The sequence below is a fragment of the Lissotriton vulgaris genome, chromosome 2_1 (genome assembly GCF_964263255.1).
Source record: "Lissotriton vulgaris chromosome 2_1, aLisVul1.2, whole genome shotgun sequence".
NCBI classification, from domain to species: Eukaryota; Metazoa; Chordata; class Amphibia; order Caudata; family Salamandridae; genus Lissotriton; species Lissotriton vulgaris.
The window spans coordinates 236,775,029-236,789,982 of NC_141687.1; positions in this window are offsets into that span (position 1 = coordinate 236,775,029).

Here is a 14,954-nt window from a genome sequence, read left to right on the forward strand (position 1 = left end):
AGGACTCTGCATTTTTACAATCCTGTCATTCACTAATCCCAAAACGCACCTCCTTGAAGAATTAGCAGTTAACTCATCGAAATATTCAAATGCAATGTTATAGATTTTGGTAAAATATGCATAGGTGTTTTATGCATTCAATCAAAAATAAAATGATTCAAACAACGAATCTTTTAAGTTCAAGAAAATGTTATTTGATATCAAAAAGAGAAAAGCAAGGTGTCAATACAAAGTACAATGGAAATATAAAACATTTGAGAATTATAATAAATAAAACAAGCATAAAGTTGTAAATAGTATCAGAGGGAAAATCTGGGCATTGGAATGAAAAAAGGAAAAAGCATATAAACATTAATCATAAAAGTAAGAAAATACCTGAGAGAAATAGAAAAATATTACAATGAGGAAAAACAGAAATGGAATGCAATGAGCATTTAAGGAGGTTTAAGGACCTCTTGTTGTGAGGGCAGTGGATGAAACGAACGATTTGCACATGTATCCAGGTAAAGCGTGATAGGGAGCCATAAGTCCAAACGCTTTGCGGCCATGTGAGCCGGAAAAATAAAAGCAGTATTAAGTCTGTGGTTATGGCAGACATTAAACCACCATGCCTTAAAGGCGACATTGGTGAAGTCCTTCCAGTTTACCGTTATCTGCTGAAATGCAGCTGCCAGTAGCAAGTCAATAATCTGAGGCTTTAAATCAACATTGTCCCAACAGGGGGATAGGCTACCTAAGAACATGTTTATATGAGAGAAAGGGATACTTGTGTGGAAAATCAAGTTAATTTGAGCCCAGACCTGCAACCAAAATGCATGAACAGATGTACACAAAAACAACATATGAAACTAAGTTGCTAGTGGGGAAGAACAAGATCCAAATTTTATCCCATAATGAGATTGACCAGGACGTGGAAAGGTCATGTTCCCAACATTCCTCTACTTTGGATTTGGGTCTAGAAGAGTCAGTAGTATGAAAGTATTTATAAATGGAGGAGGCAGTTGGAACCGTGCGCAAAAATGAGTGAAGTGAGGAGGCGGGAGTGGAAGAGGCAGGGGATGAATGTAGCTGAGAAAGTTGATTGTAAGTTGTTAGTGCAGCCTCCCTAAGTAAAAGATAATTACGGGTAAAGGACGTGGGTAAGTCATAGAGAGAACGAAGAGTGGTGAAAGACAAGAAAGAAGATGAAGAAAAGAGTTGAGAGACCCATACCAGCCCCCTTTGAAGCCATGTTTTCCAGAAGAAGGGCTAATTACGGATAAGTAGGGCAGTGTTATGCCAAATGGTGGAGGAAAGGAAATCAGCAATGGTCGTGGAAGGTGAAAGGGATGAAGATAGGAGCAATTTAGTGGTAAATTTGTGGTTGGGGGTGGAAATGGAAGGGGGTTTACGGGAAAAGGAAAGATATTCAGCGAAGGAGAATGGAGAAAGAAGAAGACGTTCAAATTTAGCCCATAAAAGACAAGGGGTACTGGGATCTTGCAGCCAAAAAGAAGCTTGTCGTAATAAAAATGCTTTATGATAAGCAGGGAAGTTTGGAAAATTAACTCCACCCTCCGTCTTAGGACGAGTGAGTCGGGCAAGAGACATTCTAGGCTTTTTCTTATTCCAAAGAAAGGACATCAAAATGGAGTTGATTTTTTAAATTTTTTTAAAAAGAATGGATACAGGAATATTGGAAATAGTATAGAGGACTATGGGAGATAACATCATTTTAATAGTGTCAAGGCGGCCCCACCAGGACAGGTAAAGAGGATGCCATTTGGACGTCAAGTCCACTAATTTCTGGGTGCATTTGGATAGACAGAGGGAAACAGTATCTGGAATGGTAGGAGTGATATGCAAACCGAGGTATTTGATATGGGAGGATTTCCACGTGAAGTTAGAGGCAGTAAAATCAGGTTTAAATGTGAATTTCGTTAAAGGTAGGATCTCACATTTATCATTATTGAGTTTGTAGCCAGATATTTGGGAGTATTCATGCACTTCAGCAAGGAAGGCGGGAATCGAATCAGTGGGGTTAGAGATAAAAAGAAGGATGTCATCCGCGTATGCGGCTAGCTTAATTTGAGAATCTGATAATTGAAAGCCTTGGATGGTAGGGTTTTGACGGAGTCTAGACAGAAAGGGTTCTAAGGCCAAATTAAAAAGAAAAGGAGATAAGGGGCATCCTTGCCGGACACCTCTTCCCAAATCAAAAAAGGAGGAAACCTGGCCATTGGCACAAACAGCTGCACGTGGGTTGGAGTAAAGTAAGGAGATCAGAGAAATAAACTTGGGACCAAAACCAAACCAGTGAAGGGTGTGAAAAAGATAGGTCCATTCAACTCTATCGAATGCCTTTTCAGCATCAAGGGCAATGGCTGCAAGGGAATGAGGCAAGTGACAGGACTTAGATAAAACATTGAAAAGCAATCTAGTGTTGTCAGTGATAAAGGGACCCTTGACAAAGCCTGACTGTTCTTCACCCAGAAGATCCGGGAGAAGAAGATCGAGACGTGCTGCAAGAGATTTCGCAAATATTTTATAATCAATGTTAACCAAGGAGATTCGTCTATAATTTTTACAATACTGGGCATCCTTTCCTTCCTTGGGTATGAGGCAAATATGTGCATCTGAGAAAGAGCCTGAAGAAGAGCCCACGGTGAGGAAAGCATCGATGAGGGAGTGAAGTTTAGGGATGAGAAGTTTTGAGAAGTGAAGAAAGAATTCAACAGCAAAGCCATCTGGTCCAGGAGCTTTATCTTTCCGGAGATTCTGAAGTGCTCTGAGTAACTCTTGTTGAGAGATATTAAACTCTAAATGAGAGAGGTCAAGTAGGAAGTGATCTGGTTTTTGGATGGTGGAAAAAAAGCGGTCTAAAGAATGAGAGGAGGGTTGCGTTTCGGAAGAGTATAAAGTATTGTAAAAGGCAGAAAATTCAGCAAGAATATCTGTATCTTTGTGTTTGAGAACAGAGTGTGTGTCATATATTGATTCAATATTTAATTTATTATGCTTTACTTTCAAATAGTTAGCAAGAATCTTCCCAGCCTTATTTTTACCCCCATAAAACTTTGCGCTTGATTTTAATAAATATAAAGATGCATCATCCGTGGACTGTTTGTTAAACTTCATTTTGGCATTAATCAAGGCTGTCAAGCTGTCCTGCGAACGAGAAGTCAAGTAAGAATGCTCCAATTTCTTAATGTCAAGAAGAATGGTAGCCGTGAAATTACGAGCAGCCCTCCGTTTTTTTGCTACAAAGCCAATTATAAAATCCCTTGCTTAAGCTTTAAAGGCATCCCAGATAGTGTGCTTGGGAATGGAGGGAGTATCATTAAGTACAAAAAAATTCATCAGAAAATTCAATAAAAGATGCAGTAAATTTGGGATCCATGAGAAGGGAATTATTAAAGCACCATCGCTTGGGTCCAACTGATTTAGGGAGAATGTCAAGTTGAACTAAGGTGAGGGCATGGTCTGAAAGTAGTGTCGGACCAATTTCTGCATGAGTAAGGGTTTGGGCAATGTTATTGGTAACAAAAATGTAATCAATTCGGGACTGAGAATGATGACAGGGAGAGTAGAAAGTGAATTCCCGTAGCTCTGGATTACATAATCGCCAGGCATCAGTGAGTTTATGTTGAGAGATAGCTTGAGAGAAAAGTTTATGCGACTTATTGGGAATAAAGTGAGCTTTGGAATGCCTATCCAGTAAGGGGTTAAGGGGCTGGTTGCAGTCTCCCGCTAAAATAAAGTTATTATCAATAAATCTGGTAATATGGTGTGAAAAGGTATACCAGAAAGTGGGATCGCCAGCAGTGGGGGCATAGACATTTAGGAGGGAAATTGGAACATTCTTGATGGAAAGTTTAACAAATGTCCAGCGACCGTTATCATCTGATTCTTGATGAAGCAAGGAGTGAGAAAGATTTTTGTGGCATAAAATGGCTACTCCATTGCGTTTACCATCCCCTGGAGAGTAATATACATCACCAACCCAACTTCTCTTCAACTTGACAGATTCTTCAGCAGATAAATGGGTTTCTTGCAGAAAAGCAATATCAACATTTAAGCGTGCAAGATGTGACAAAATTCTCTGTCGCTTGATAGGGGAATTAACGCCCTTAACATTCCATGTGACTATTTTTAGTGACATATCATAAAATGAAATATAAATTATCTGTAAGAAAAGAAGAGTAATAGGTACCCAGAATAATAAAATGAGTAAACAAGATAAAGGAGCCAAGTAGAGATGAGGAAATGTGAAGTTGAAAAATAGTAGAGAGGAAATACAGGTAAATAAGCAGAAGAAATGCTAGGAGAACGAAAAAAAAACAAGGAAAGAAAACACAAAGAAAAAAGAAGAAAAGATGAAAAGAGAAAAGTAAGTAGAAAAAGGAGCTAAGTTAAGAGCAGATAAGGAACCACAAGGAAAAAATAAAAATATGAGAGGGAGGAGAAAAAAGAGAGATAAAAATGGAAATAAAGAACAGATGTGGAGACTGAAAAAGTGGTAGTGAGGGTCAGATGAGTGGATAAATAAAGTAGAGGGCCACTAATGTGAGGAATAGAAACATGAAAAAGGCAAAGACATAGAAGTGAGTAAAAGAGAGGAAGAGAAGACACCTTTGAACAAAGAAGAACTAGAGATAACAACAAGATCAAAGACGGAAAGTGTATAATGGAGAACAAGGGAAGGAGGGAAAACATACTTACGAAGGGTGAAATTGAGGAAGGGCGACCACGGGGGAGGGGAAACGAAAAGAAAGAACTGAGGGGGGAGCGCCCACTGGGGGAGGCGGTCTAACCGATGCAAACGAACCGTCAAATCAAGGGAAGTACATACTGTAAACAATGTAACCTGTGGGAGAGAACAAAAGACAAAATAATTGGGGAGAAGAAAACATCAAAAGGGTTACTGATATAAGCGAAATACTAAAGTAAGTGGGGAAGAGGTGAACATATTATGAAACTAGAGGGGAGCAAATATAAAGGGAGAGAATTCAGATAGGAGAAGGGTAGAAACAACATGATAAGAACAAACATATCCATAATCAACAAAAACCATGCAAACTAGTAAAAGAACCATAATAATAGGTTATGAAAGTCATGGAGGGAAAGCCGACGAGGAGCAGGAGAGGTCCATTTCAGATGTGTGGCAGGAATTAAGGATGCTCCGAAGGTGAACAGGATCCTCGTAGGTTGTCGTTTTGTTGTTGTGAGTGACTCTAAAAAGGCAAGGGTGGAAAAGGCCATATCTAGCGCCAAGGGATCGGAGCTCCGGTCGCATATCCAGGAAAGCTTTGCGGCGGCTGGCTGTGGCTTTAGCATAATCCTGCGCAAAGAAGAGGGTGGAGCCTGACCATGTAAGGCGAGGAGAAGCTCGGGTCGCCGACAAAACCTTAAGGAGATCAGTATATTCCAAAAAGTACATGATGACACCTCGTGGCCTAGGAGAGGCAGAGGAAGATGAAGAAATGCGGCCAAGCCTATGTGCTCGTTGGATGTTAAGCGTGGTTCCCTCAGGTAAGTGGAGGAGCTTAGGCAGGAAAGATTTGAAAAAAGCAACGGGATCATTCCCCTCACAGTTTTCCGCCAGGCCGTAAATACGAAGGTTGTTGCGTCGATTGCGATTCTCAAGCTCCTCGACCTGCTTCTGGAGAGAGCAGATCTGCGACTGCATGTGCGTCACCTTGGAGGATGATTCCTGGAGAGAAGATATGGAGTGCTCCACGGTCGTCACTCTCGCATCCATCTGTGACCAATTGTCGGTTAAGACCTGCAACTTAGAGTTGGTTTCCTCTATGAAAGGTCGAAGAGCACGTATCTCCTCCAACAGTAGTTCCATAGATACAGCGGAAGTGGAACCTGACGGTGATGGAGGGTCTTTTTTGAGATGCTTCGACGTAACTTTTCCCGAGGCCTGAACAGCACGTTCTGTGTTGGACTGCGACATTTGAACTGCAAGTTCTTGAGACGCTTCCAGATGCGCCAGTGCAGAAAAGACTTTGGAGTTTTTTATGAAAACCCGTCATGGAGTTTTGGAAATACGGCCAATTGCGCCCTTCTCCATACGATAACAAGCCGCCAACAGGAAGAGAGCAATGGAGAGGCTAATAGCTGAAGTAGTCTTTGTCTGCTAGAGTCAATAGCGGAATAATGGAGGGTTAATTAGCAGAAAGCGTTGAAAATAAGGGAGACTCAAAGGCACCTCTTCACAGCCATGTAGGAGTTGCAAAAATACCAATGAAGAAATGCAGCAGTATTCACTTGTGTGAGTGAGGAAACCTTCCTGCTAGAAAGTAGAGCGTAAAATATCCAAAAAAACTAAGAATTAAAGTACTAGCATATGTTTGCAGTAAAAAGAAGGAATCCAACATGAGAGTTCCAGCGCCGTGACAAGTGAAGACAGTCTGGAAAATGCAGGCAGTCAAAAGAAGGCGGTAGTAACAAGAAGAATGAGGAGCATTTTGGTGAAAGCAGGCAAAGAGAACAAAATGGCCGCCAGGATCGTAATATGCACAAAAACTGCTTATGCAATACAAAATAGGCAAAGTAGTAGCATTGGCATTATAAAACTTGAAGATATGGGCTCACCATGAGCGTTTACAGGGGTCCAAAGCACCAGATGGTGAAAGTATTGTCTGATGTTATGAGCGCGTCAGACGCGCAAGGGGGAGACAAAATGGCGGTCGCGGCTGACAGGGAGCCGCGGCTACTCGAAAATGCAGAGACAAAGCTTGCGTGAGGCTTTAACAGGGTGCCGCCGGGCTCACGATGCTGCCCTCATATTCCGGCAAGGAAAGCTTCGGTGTTCAGGCTGCCGGCACAGGTGAGCAGGGGTGAATCCCTCGGCGAAGATGGAGCGCTCACACTAGAGCCGCCATCCGCATCGGGCGCTAGCCACGCCCCCTCAAACAACGAATCTAACCAAACTGAGATTAATACTTTCCTACTGAAAATGAGACAAAGGCGTAAGAAATCTGAAGCAGAAATCAAGAAGGGCACCCAGAGAAAACACATAAAAGACAAAATATATTCTGGAAGGATTCTTTGCTAAGAAATTTGATCATATGAGACTTACTGAAATTAAAGAGAGGAATATGAAAAACAAGCTTAACCACCAGGAGCCACCATAAATGAATTGAGCTCAGACCCGGACTCTAAAGAAAATGAGGAACCAACAACGTCTAAATCAGTGATCAAACTCATTTTTTTAATGAAATCAGAGCTCTGAGGGTCATGACCCAAAACAAGATGAGAAGGGTCGAGAAAAAAATAAGGGTCGAGCAAAAGAGAAGAAATTAGAAATAGCAAATGTCAAGTAAGGAGAAAGAGCAACAAACAAATCTGTTGAAACATATGCGGTCAGAAAGCACACTGAAAGACTCTATGGATGAACTAACAGTAATTAACTTATCTCATAATACGTGGAGCCAAATAGAAGTAGACCTTCTAAAATTGGGCTTAACCCTTTTCCCAGTCAAGGGTTATGATTTTCTGAGGACTAGAATTCAAACCCTTGAATAATACTGTAAATTCAAGTTGGTTAAACATATCAGTTAGTCACCAAGAAGCAGCCAAAAAGAATATTGAATCAACCAGTAAGAATATCAAATTTGCCTATTGCTAATGTTGATGTATTAGACACCCTTCATAATATGTCTACACCTGGTACTCAATTTTTAGAAGTGACATCTGATCCTTTGAACACTGCCATTGAGACTAACATGATTTTACACATCCAGGAACATGGAGGGCTCCATCCCCGGGTTCAGCAGATAGAATGTGTGCCGTAGTCAGGGATCGGGCTGCTTGTGGGGAAGGGGTCCTGCGCTCATTCGGAGTTCCTTTCCAGTGGCCTTGCCGATGCCGTATTCAGAGTCACGTCCACGCACAGTCTGTGCGAGTAAGTGCATATCCTACCAAAGCCTGCCCTCACACGACCAAGATAGCAGTGAGGGGCAGGACAACAAAGGATTTCGGGTGCGGGAGACGATAGATAGAAGTCTCTTATGGTTGATCTTGACACTGTGGTACGCTCCTAGTTGCCTTTGCAGGATCTCCATTTGTCAGAACCTTTAAATATTGACTTTGGACTGGTACGCATTTTGAATTTCCCAGTGGCTAACACCCATTTTGGGCTTCTTCTACCACTACTAGAAATAGAAGAATTACAAACTGTGTGCTTCTTGTCCTGGATGGCAGAGCTTCTGGAATGGCCTGTGCTAGGTTTTTACCTTCAGATGGGGCAAACTCATGGCCACAGAGAAAAAACATTCTGTTCCCTAAACTGATGCTGTTTGTTCCCATTTAGTACTCTTTCTCACTTTGTCTACTTCCCTTGCTCCTATCCCCTTTCCCCTGAATCTCTCCCCTTGCCTGCTACACCCCCTAGCCCGCTATCCTTTGTGCCCTTTGACTAAGCACTCCTTCTCCCCTTGTTGGGGAAAGATCCAATATTTATACCCTGGAGTCTCAGCAATCCAGCTGAGAGAGTCCACAAAGCCAAGGGAGCCACTCACAGCTGAGGTATGGTATGGCACCCCTTGCCAAAGCACTCCCTCTCCCCTTTTAGGGGAAGGATCCAGTATGTATGCCTTGGAGTCCAAGAGACCCCTCTGAGAGAGTCCACTGCGGAAAGGGAGCCTCTCGCAACAGAGATGGGGAAATGATATCACTTCCCCTAGGATCACAGCTTACTGGACTTTGGACGCAGCTTTGACTCGTCTACCGGTTTGTTTCCCCGTCGCCCTCCCCCTCCTATTTCCATGCTGTGTCTCTCACCCTCCCCTCTTCTTCCCCTCCTTCATTCTCTGTCTACTTCCCCTGCTCCTACCCCTTCCCCATATTCTCTCCCCTTGCCTGCTTTTTCCCTTACGTATATATATGTGCTTATTGTTTATCTCGACCTTACATGTGAGTATGTTGCCATGCTCTTATAACTGTGTAACCTTTGTAACTATGTAACCTGCAACTATGATCTGATACTCATGTAAAGTGCTCTGATACCTGCAGGTCTAGCTATATAAAACCTGTAAAATAAAAATAAATAAATGAATTCATTAATATGCCATAACTACATCCTGACTACATCCTGACTCTGGTTGAGAGAGAAGTCTGTTGTCAAACCTATTCCAAGGCTACTTCTCTATATAATGACCTAAGATTTCCACTGGGCTCCGATTGGAAATCCTAGGTTCTCCTAATTGTGACAATAGGCTTCCTCTCAACCGGAGGACCCATGATGCAAGATTTTTGCAATATTTATATGTACAAGCAGTAATACCTAGTAGGCGCTGTAAATATATTTTATATACTTAGAATGCAGAGTATGTACTGCTAAAATAGCACAACAGGAGTAGTATCAGAGAGTTAGATCCTTTATCCTGAAGAAACATCTTGGGGTACATCTTGAAACATGTTGACCTTCTAGGAAGGCACGTACATCATTACATATACTTTCTACCTTCCCCCTTTCAATCCATTCCATCTACAGGCCTGAATAAATAGCCCTTTACCTAGTAGGCAGATGTTTTTAATCTCACTTTCCATATAAGACCCCCCACTCCTTTTTTTGTCATGATTTTTGCATAATTTAATATACACCAATAAGAGCTCCCACGTAACACAAAGGCTGCAGCACACCCCCTTCCTCAGCGGAACGGGATGGACTCGATGATGAAGCATGCTACCAAGGGGTAACCATGGTGGCTGAGGGTTATATAAGAAAACGTAGTGTTTTCTTTACTCTTGTGACTGGTTAGTCTATACTAACAGTTGGGCTATTCCACTGTATGCCACTTCACTCTAACAGTGTACGCCACTCCACTGTACTCTACTGTATGGTATTCCACTGTATGCAGCTCATCTGTACGACACTCCAGTCTACACCACTCCATTGTACCCTACTACACTACACACCAATACTCTCTACCCTATTCCACTGTGAGCAAATACATTGTATGACATGCCACTCTATGCTATTTCGCTCTATGCTACTCCACTCTAAGCCAGTCTACTCTATCCCACTCCACTCTATGCCACTCCATTCTGTGCCACTCCACGTCACTCCATTCTACGCCACTGCACTGTCCGCATCTCCATTATATGCCACTCCGCTGTAGGACTATTCACTGTACACTATCATGCTGTTCATCACTCTATTGTACACCACTCCACTGTACCCCACTTCACTCTACACCAGGGGTCTCCAAACCGGTCCTGAAGGGCCGGATCCATGCCAGATTTTTAAAATAACTACATGTATCTCAATGGGGATATCCAAAAAATCTGGTATGGATCCGGCCCTCCAGGACCGGTTTGGAGACCCCTGCTCTACACCAATCCACTCTACCCTACTACACTCTACCCTATTCTACTGTACAACACTCTCTTCTATGCCCCTCTATTGTACACTATTCCACCTTTGCCACTCCACTATACTTCCTTTCACTAAGCCAGTAAATGTCAGAGTTATTCCACTCTACACCACTCCCTGTACACTACTCCACTGTATGCTACTACAGGCTACCCCATTACACTGTATCCCTCAACTCTACAGTATTCTACTCTACAACACCCCAATCCACTCTATGCCACTACACTGTACGCCACTCCACTCTATGCTAGACCAACAACAGAAACGGTGAATATGAAGCAATAAGGCCACTGATGGAACCTTTGAAAAGTTTACAAATTATGTCAAAAAGCAACCAGTCAAAGGCCACCCAAGGAGCCACTGGATGTAAAGCAAAGAGATCAACAATGGAACGTGGATACACAGCCAAGAGGTCACTCATAGAACCTGCGGATGAAAAACAATGAGGGCAAAGTCGAATCTGTGGACAAAAGGCAATGAAGACTCTTCTGGAACCTGTACGTATAAAACAATGGTGTCAAAAACAGGAATGTGTGAATCGAACAAGGGCTACAGTGAAATTTGTATTTGCTAAACAATGAGGTCACTGATTACATTTCAAAATATGAAAGAACAAGGTCATCAATTGATTGCACTTATAAACCAATATATCTAGCCAGAATCTGTGTCTATATAATGAGGAGGTCATCAATTTAACAAGTGGAAATTGAACACTGAGGTCCAGGATACAACTATGGATATTAAAGAAAGAAGTCAGTGAGTGGACCTGTGATGTAGAACATTTATGTAAACTGAATAATGTCGGCAATGACTCACACTCATGATTGGGTGTGGCCATTGTTACTTTTATCTCAACATTTGCAGTTTGTGTTTTTTAAGGTTAGTAAGGCTGGTGTATCCTAAATATAGACGAATACACAGTTCTAGTTATTAGTCCCCCATTTGCACTCTAATACTTTGCAGACTTCCAGTCAATTTGCACAGCCTTCAATGGGTACAGGAATGAAAGGTCATGTCCATGGAGGTGTCTATGTGTATAAATGCATGCCCTCCCATTATTTTATTCCTATCAATGGTGGCAACATTAATGTTGAAATCACAAACTCTACAATAATGTAATAGCCATAAGACATAGCCTTCAATTAGTGCTTATTGCTCGTCAACAATTGTAGACATTCGAACTTTGTGATAGAAAATTTACGAGACAGTAATTGTGTAATATAGAGACATTTAGGGCCGCTTTATTACAAGTATTATAGGCTATAAAATACATGTAATATGGCAGATGGGATGTCCTCCTCGCTCCCGATGGAGTATCCCATCCACCACACTATAAAGAAAACTATTAATATATTAAATGGTATGAATGTGTAATTCCTTGCCACTAGGGCCGGACTGGCCATAGTGGGCACCGGGCTTTTAACCCAGTGGGCCGGAACGGTGGGGCAGTTTTTGTTACTGGGGCCTAGTTTTGCAGCAGTGCTGCAAAATCGCCCCCTTGTAACAAAAGCACAGCAGCAGTGTTCCCCCCAGTACCCCACCCCCACCACCCTTGGTCGGACGTAAATTCCAGGGCTGGTTTGCCATCCCAGTTCGGCCCTGCTTGCCACTTAAGGATTATTGGTGGCAAAATTCATATATAATGCATGATGGCTGAGGAGTGATGCGATTGGGAGATGGAGAAGAAAGGTCTTCTGCTGCTATTGGATAAGGTTAGGAGAGAGTGAGAGTAAGAATGATCTGATATGCCGGTAGAGATGACTGAAAACAGATTATCGGGTGGGGAAAACAGGAAGCCGGAAACCCTGAATCTGGTTGTGGTGGAAGTGCTTTTCTGAGTATTAAGTAGGCTGTGATTGGTAGGTACCAGCTCCTCAAGGATGCTTCATGGAAGAGCGGCTTGATGACTATGTTGGAGAAGATCCATGTGATGTCTTGAACACTATGATCAGGGGAGATGCAGTGCATTTTTTTGTGTATGGCCAGCTATTCTGGTATCAGTATTGAGAGGTGGGTGACAGCATGGGGAGGTTGACGAGTGTTCGCACTTCAAAGTTGATGACCTTGTCTAACAACGTGAAAACATTTGGCGTCAGGATCAGAAGACTGTTGCAATAATTACATCTTCTCATTGTGAGGCATTGTATTAAGGGTTGGGCAGAATGCAATTAGAGAAGGGGGCATCTTATGATTGTTCAGCACTTGGCTTCACTCCACTCAGGTTGGTCAATTGGAGATGGCAGTTTTGAGGGGCGTCTTTGGGTTAAAGAAAATATTGAGGTTTGTGGCTGAAAACCACTGCTTGATAAGAGTCATACCGAAAGAGTATGAGGTTGGAAAGGTTGATCGGGCCAGTGCCAACAGAGCAAATGTACTTGCCAATGCCTTCTGCTGCCCACAGGGCGATACCTAGGGGTCCATTAGCATGGCGGGTGGATCGCCACCGTCCGACCGGCGATAGCGATCCGCCCACCAAAACACCCCGCCGGACAGGGTGTTTTGGTGGGTGCTGTACCCCCGCCACATTATCATGGCAGGAGTACCGCGGGGGACAGAAAGACCGTCTGCCGCTTTTCCACCTGTAGGCAATTGTCACGATTGCCTACCGGACGGAAATGGCCTATAATATGGAGGCACCGCTATCCATATTATGATGTGGGTGGTGTTATGCCTTTCCATGACAGAGACTCCGCCATGGAAAGGCATGCGGGAATCGCTTTGGGGGCCCTTTGTGGGCTCCCGTGGGGGTGGGGCTGAGGGCTGCACTTTGGGGCTACTATGGCTACATTGGCATACACAAGGTAGCAGGCACCTCGCGGTGCCTGTCACGTTGTGCATGCCAATGCACCCCATGCATTTTCTACATTGTGGCGAGTGCTGCTCACAGCACCGCCCTCCATAATGTTGACTCGGCGGAATGCGACTGCCACCCTGGCGGTAGCATCCTAATTGGCTATGCGGGACCGCCACACCACTGGCGGCCGGTCCCAGCACCGCTAGGGTGGGTGGGGGACTGAAGTCCGCCTGCCATCCTAATGGACCCCCTAGTGATGAAAGTTGACCTGCCTCCAGCAGGAAAAGGTGGGTGCCCATTGTTGAACCACAACATCAGACCCTTGCTAGAGTTTTACGATAGTCACTGAATATGTAAATAATTCCTTTTAGTTTGACTGTATAGAAATGTTTGTGTCCTTAGATCTGTGAGCAGTCCTCAAGGCACAGCACTGGACACATGCGAATAACTACCAGCGAGCCACTCCTCAGCCTTTGCCAATACTTTTCTTGAGCCCACAAATCCCATTCTGACACTTGTAACTCAATGTCAAGTCAAGTCAAGTCAAATAATTTATATAGCGCGCTACATACCCAGAGGGTCTCAAGGCGCTTGAGGAAGGGTGGGGAATTACTTGTCGAATATACCAGGCAAGAAGATTGGAACTCCATTAAATCTTTGCAGAACAACGACAAAATAACCATCAAGAACGCGGACAAGGGCGGTGCCATCGTGGTTTTAAACACGTCCGACTATGAAGCAGAAGTTCGAAGACTCCTAAACGTCAGAACTAATTACCAACCTCTTGTCAGAGATCCAACACCAGAACTGAAAGAGACTATTATGAACCTCGTTGCTAATGCAAAAGAAAAGAAATGGATAAGTACAAGGGAGGCGGAGTTCCTCGTTAACACCAATCCGAGGACTCCTGCCTTTTATGTTCTCCCGAAAATACATAAGCCTGCCAGGCCCCCCCCTGGCAGGCCTATCGTGTCGGGTATCCAGTCAATTCTGGAACCCCTGTCCCAATTCGCAGACTACTATCTACGCGAATCCGTAATAACTCAACCGTCCTATGTCAAAGACACGGCAGACATTTTAAATGTCCTGGACTCAATGACCTACAACCCTGCTACAGAGTATATCGTGACCATAGACATCGAGTCGCTATACTCGTGTATCCCCCAGGAAGCGGCCTTAGTAGCAACTGCTAAAGCACTCAGCAAGCAAGAGTGGTTTTATGATGCGCCACAGAGTTTTATCCTACAATGTGTAGAGTTAGCCCTGACACGGAATTTTTTTGGCTATAAAAACGAGCTCTTTCTCCAAGTGACGGGAACGTCAATGGGAGCTACAATGGCTCCGAGTGTGGCATGCATTTATGTGGGGCAGTTTGAGGAGCACGTCATCGATTCAGATCATAACCTTTTCAAGGAACATCTACGTCTGTGGAGGCGTTATATCGATGACGTGCTCCTCATCTGGTCAGGAGAAGAAAACTGTCTCCTCCAGTTTCTCAACTGGTTAAATACGCAAGACAGGAGTTTGCGTTTTACTTGGAACTACCACCGGACGAATGCAGTGTATCTAGACCTGGATATTGAGGCCTCAGACGGAAAATTTGAGACTAGAGTACACCAAAAACCGACAGACAGAAATTCCCTCCTGGCCTACCACTCCTACCACCCTCGAGCCCTCAGGGACAATCTCCCGGTGGGTCAATTCATGAGGTACAGGAGGAACTGCTCGAAGACTGAGGCTTATAGGGAACAAGCCATAGACCTGAGTAATAGGTTACAAGCCCGGGACTATCCA